This window comes from Taudactylus pleione, unplaced genomic scaffold, assembly GCF_031769625.1.
Source record: "Taudactylus pleione unplaced genomic scaffold, aTauple2 ptg000914l, whole genome shotgun sequence".
Lineage (NCBI taxonomy): Eukaryota > Metazoa > Chordata > Amphibia > Anura > Myobatrachidae > Taudactylus > Taudactylus pleione.
The window spans coordinates 1,017,340-1,023,557 of NW_028285315.1; the positions used below are offsets into that span (position 1 = coordinate 1,017,340).

A 6,218-nucleotide genomic window follows, 5' to 3' on the forward strand; every position below is an offset into this window, starting at 1 on the left:
TCTAAACATGTGAGATGTAATTTTTATATGCAGATATGCAAATAACCATTATAGTATCAATTTGGTCAAAGAATTGCTTTGCAACACAGATTACCAAAATCAAACAAGTTAACAGGTAAACACTTACATTTTCCAAAAGGATTTTTAAGTTTTATGAAAATATTAGGGATGTAGGCTTTATAGCAATTTCTCATTGGACTATGGGTGTTCAGATTTCATTGATTCCTTTTAAACATGTGAGATGTAATTTTTATATGCAGATATGCAAATATCCTTTATTGTATCAATTTGGTCAAAGAATTTTTTGCAACACAGATTACCAAACTTGAACAAGTTAACAGGTAAACATTTACCTTTTCCAAAAGGATTACTTTTACTATCCACCTAAAACCTAAAAAAACTGTAACTATGTGTACATCATACACATCATTGTTTATGTTGTATTTATATTCCTATAGTAATTACATTCTTTACAACATTGTCATCCATTTATTTCATGAAGAGTTCAAATAGTGATCAAAAAGAAGACCTCGACCACGAAGGGAATCGAAGCCTCAATCCTCTGATCCGAAGTCAGACGCCTTATCCATTAGGCCACGCAGTCAACTATGTAGAAGATGTCGAACCTGTGGAAGGTGTGGTAATAGCAACCTCAAGTATAACATTCAAAATTTAGAAGTTTTTTCTAGAAGAATGTTTTGGAAAAACTTGCATATGAATTACAAAATGAAATCCAACAACATATTTTAATGATTTATTTTGAGTGAACATTACAAAGTATACCTTTCACATAGCCTAGATTTTGTTAAATCCTTAACTTAGCTGAGAAATAACTTAACTTTTCTATATGCATGCTATAAAGTTTTATGACAAGATTAGGGATGTAGGCATTAGAGCAATTTCTCATTGAACTATGGGTGTTCTGATTTCATTGATTCCTTCTAAACATGTGAGATGTTATTTTTATATGCAAATATGCAAATAACCATTATGGTATCAATTTGGTCAAAGAATTGCTTTGCAACACAGATTACCAAAATCGAACAAGTTAACAGGTAAACACTTACATTTTCCAAAAGGATTTTGAAGTTTTATGAAAATATTAGGGATGTAGTCCTTATAGCAATTTCTCATTGGACTATGGGTGTTCTGATTTCATTGATTCCTTTTAAACATGTGAGAAGTTTTTTCTAGAGGTATGTTTTAGAAAAAATTGCATATGAATTACAAAATGAAATCCAACAACATATTTTAATGATTTATTTTGAGTGAACATTACAAAGTATAACTTTCACATAGCCTAGATTTTGTTAAATCCTTAATTTAGCTGAGAAATAACTTAACTTTTCTATAGCCATGCTATAAAGTTTTATGAAAAGAATAGGGATGTAGGCTTTAGAGCAATTTCTCATTGAACTATGGGTGTTCTGATTTCAGTGATTACTTATAAACATGTGAGATGTTATTTTTATATGCAAATATGCAAATAACCATTATAGTATCAATTTGGTCAAAGAATTGCTTTGCAAAACAGATTACCAAAATCGAACAAGTTAATAGGTAAACACTTACATTTTCCAAAAGGATTTTGAAGTTTTATGAAAATATTAGGGATGTAGGCTTTATAGCAATTTCTCATTGGACTATGGGTGTTCTGATTTCATTGATTCCTTTTAAACATGTGAGAAGTTTTTTCTAGAGGTATGTTTTGGAAAAACTTGCATATGAATTACAAAATGAAATCCAACAACATATTTTAATGATTTATTTTGAGTGAACATTACAAAGTATAACTTTCACATAGCCTAGATTTTGTTAAATCCTTAACTTAGCTGAGAAATGACTTAACTTTTCTATAGGCATGCTATAAAGTTTTATGAAAAGTTTAGGGATGTAGGCTTTAGAGCAATTTCTCATTGAACTATGGGTGTTCTGATTTCATTGATTCCTTCTAAACATGTGAGATGTAATTTTTATATGCAAATATGCAAATAACCATTATAGTATCAATTTGGTCAAAGAATTGTTTTTAACACAGATTACCAAAATTGAACAAGTTAACAGGTAAATACTAACCTTTTCCAAAAGGATACCTTTTACTATACACCAAAAACCTAAAAAAAACTGTAACTATGTGTACGTCATACACATCATTGTTTAAGTTGTATTTATTTTCCTATAGGAATTACATTTAGAAATGTACATTCTTTACAACTTTGTCATCCATTGAATTCATGCAGAGTTTGAAGTCACTATTTCAAATAGTGACAAAAAGATAACTTCGACCACGAAGGGACTCGAACCCTCAATCTTCTGATCTGAAGTCAGACGCCTTATGCATTAGACCACGTGGTCATCTATGTAGAAGTTCTCGAACCTGTGGAAGGTGTGGTAATAGAAACCTCAAGTATAACATTCAAAATTTAGAAGTTTTTCTAGAGGTAAGTTTTGGAAAAACTTGCATATGAATTACAAAATGAAATCCAACAATATATTTTAATGATATATTTTGAGTGAACATTACAAAGTATACCTTTCACATAGCCTAGATTTTGTTAAATCCTTAAATTAGCAGAGAAATAACATAACTTTTCTATAGGCATGCTATAAAGTTTTACAAAAATATTAGGGATGTAGGCATTAGAGCAATTTCTCATTGAACTATGGGTGTTCTGATTTCATTGATTCCTTCTAAACATGTGAGATGTAATTTTTATATGCAGATATGCAAATAACCATTATAGTATCAATTTGGTCAAAGAATTGCTTTGCAACACAGATTACCAAAATCAAACAAGTTAACAGGTAAACACTTACATTTTCCAAAAGGATTTTTAAGTTTTATGAAAATATTAGGGATGTAGGCTTTATAGCAATTTCTCATTGGACTATGGGTGTTCAGATTTCATTGATTCCTTTTAAACATGTGAGATGTAATTTTTATATGCAGATATGCAAATATCCTTTATTGTATCAATTTGGTCAAAGAATTTTTTGCAACACAGATTACCAAACTTGAACAAGTTAACAGGTAAACATTTACCTTTTCCAAAAGGATTACTTTTGCTATCCACCTAAAACCTAAAAAAACTGTAACTATGTGTACATCATACACATCATTGTTTATGTTGTATTTATATTCCTATAGTAATTACATTCTTTACAACATTGTCATCCATTTATTTCATGAAGAGTTCAAATAGTGATCAAAAAGAAGACCTCGACCACGAAGGGAATCGAAGCCTCAATCCTCTGATCCGAAGTCAGACGCCTTATCCATTAGGCCACGCAGTCAACTATGTAGAAGATGTCGAACCTGTGGAAGGTGTGGTAATAGCAACCTCAAGTATAACATTCAAAATTTAGAAGTTTTTTCTAGAAGAATGTTTTGGAAAAACTTGCATATGAATTACAAAATGAAATCCAACAACATATTTTAATGATTTATTTTGAGTGAACATTACAAAGTATACCTTTCACATAGCCTAGATTTTGTTAAATCCTTAACTTAGCTGAGAAATAACTTAACTTTTCTATATGCATGCTATAAAGTTTTATGACAAGATTAGGGATGTAGGCATTAGAGCAATTTCTCATTGAACTATGGGTGTTCTGATTTCATTGATTCCTTCTAAACATGTGAGATGTTATTTTTATATGCAAATATGCAAATAACCATTATGGTATCAATTTGGTCAAAGAATTGCTTTGCAACACAGATTACCAAAATCGAACAAGTTAACAGGTAAACACTTACATTTTCCAAAAGGATTTTGAAGTTTTATGAAAATATTAGGGATGTAGTCCTTATAGCAATTTCTCATTGGACTATGGGTGTTCTGATTTCATTGATTCCTTTTAAACATGTGAGAAGTTTTTTCTAGAGGTATGTTTTAGAAAAAATTGCATATGAATTACAAAATGAAATCCAACAACATATTTTAATGATTTATTTTGAGTGAACATTACAAAGTATAACTTTCACATAGCCTAGATTTTGTTAAATCCTTAATTTAGCTGAGAAATAACTTAACTTTTCTATAGCCATGCTATAAAGTTTTATGAAAAGAATAGGGATGTAGGCTTTAGAGCAATTTCTCATTGAACTATGGGTGTTCTGATTTCAGTGATTACTTATAAACATGTGAGATGTTATTTTTATATGCAAATATGCAAATAACCATTATAGTATCAATTTGGTCAAAGAATTGCTTTGCAAAACAGATTACCAAAATCGAACAAGTTAATAGGTAAACACTTACATTTTCCAAAAGGATTTTGAAGTTTTATGAAAATATTAGGGATGTAGGCTTTATAGCAATTTCTCATTGGACTATGGGTGTTCTGATTTCATTGATTCCTTTTAAACATGTGAGAAGTTTTTTCTAGAGGTATGTTTTGGAAAAACTTGCATATGAATTACAAAATGAAATCCAACAACATATTTTAATGATTTATTTTGAGTGAACATTACAAAGTATACCTTTCACATAGCCTAGATTTTGTTAAATCCTTAACTTAGCTGAGAGATAACTTATTTTTTCTATATGCATGCTGTAAAGTTTTACGAAAAGATTAGGGATGTAGGCTTTAGAGCAATTTCTCATTGGACTATGGGTGTTCTGATTTCATTGATTCCTTTTAAACATGTGAGATATAATTTTTATATGCAGATATGCAAATATCCTTTATTGTATCAATTTGGTCAAAGAATTTTTTGCAACACAGATTACCAAAATTGAACAAGTTAACAGGTAAATACTTATCTTTTCCAAAAGGATAACTTTTACTATGCACCTAAAATCTAAAAAAACTGTAACTATATGTATATCATACACATCATTGTTTATGTTGTATTTATTTTCTTATAGGAATTACATTTAGAAATTTACATTCTTTACAACATTGTCATCCATTTATTTCATGAATAGTTTAAATAGTGATTGAAAAGAAAACCTCAACCACGAAGGGACTCGAACCCTCAATCTTCTGATTCGAAGTCAGACGCCTTATCCATTAGGCCACACTTTCAACTATGTAGAATGTGTCGAACCTGTGTAAGGTGTGGTAATAGCAACCTCAAGTATAACATTCAAAATTTAGAAGATTTTTCTAGAAGAATGTTTTGGAAAAACTTGCATATGAATTACAAAATGATCTTCCAACAACATATTTTAATGATTTATTTTGAGTGAACATTACAAAGTATACCTTTCACATAGCCTAGATTTTGTTAAATCCTTAACTTAGCAGAGAAATAACTTAACTTTTCTATATGCATGTTATAAAGTTTGATGAAAAGATTAGGGATGTAGGCATTAGAGCAATTTCTCATTGAACTATGGATGTTCTGATTTCATTGATTCCTTCTAAAGATGTGAGATGTATTTTTTATATGCAGATATGCAAATAACCATTATAGTATCAATTTGGTCAAAGAATTGCTTTGCAACACAGATTACCAAAACCGAACAAGTTAACAGGTAAACACTTACATTTTCCAAAAGGATTTTTAAGTTTTATGAAAATATTAGGGATGTAGGCTTTATAGCAATTTCTCATTGGACTATGGGTGTTCTGATTTCAATGATTCCTTTAAACATGTGAGAAGTTTTTTCAAGAATTATGTTTTGGAAAAACTTGCATATGAATTACAAAATGAAATCCAACAACATATTTTAATGATTTATTTTGAGTGAACATTACAAAGTATAACTTTCACATAGCCTAGATTTTGTTAAATCCTTAACTTAGCTGAGAGATAACTTATTTTTTCAATATGCATGCTATAAAGTTTTATGAAAAGATTAGGGATGTAGGCTTTAGAGCAATTTCTCATTGGACTATGGGTGTTCTAATTTCATTGATTCCTTTTAAACATGTGAGATATAATTTTTATATGCAGATATGCAAATATCCTTTATTGTATCAATTTGGTCAAAGAATTTTTTGCAACACAGATTACCAAAATTGAACAAGTTAACAGGTAAATACTTATCTTTTCCAAAAGGATAACTTTTACTATCCACCTAAAAGCTAAAAAAACTGTAACTATATGTACATCATACACATCATTGTTTATGTTGTATTTATTTTCCTATAGGAATTACATTTAGAAATGTACATTCTTTACAACATTGTCATCCATTTATTTCATGAATAGTTTAAATAGTGATCGAAAAGAAAACCTCAACCACGAAGGGAATCGAAGCCTCAAT

The 6,218-nt window shown here is 29.6% G+C and overlaps 2 non-coding genes across 2 annotated transcripts; both read right to left on the reverse strand.

Annotated features, from left to right (window-relative positions):
* Positions 1–531: 531 nt before the first annotated feature.
* On the reverse strand, positions 532–604 carry TRNAR-UCG (transfer RNA arginine (anticodon UCG)). Its single transcript has one exon. It is a non-coding gene; the product is annotated as a tRNA-Arg (tRNA).
* Positions 605–3,221: 2,617 nt separating this feature from the next.
* On the reverse strand, positions 3,222–3,294 carry TRNAR-UCG (transfer RNA arginine (anticodon UCG)). Its single transcript has one exon. It is a non-coding gene; the product is annotated as a tRNA-Arg (tRNA).
* Positions 3,295–6,218: the final 2,924 nt, after the last annotated feature.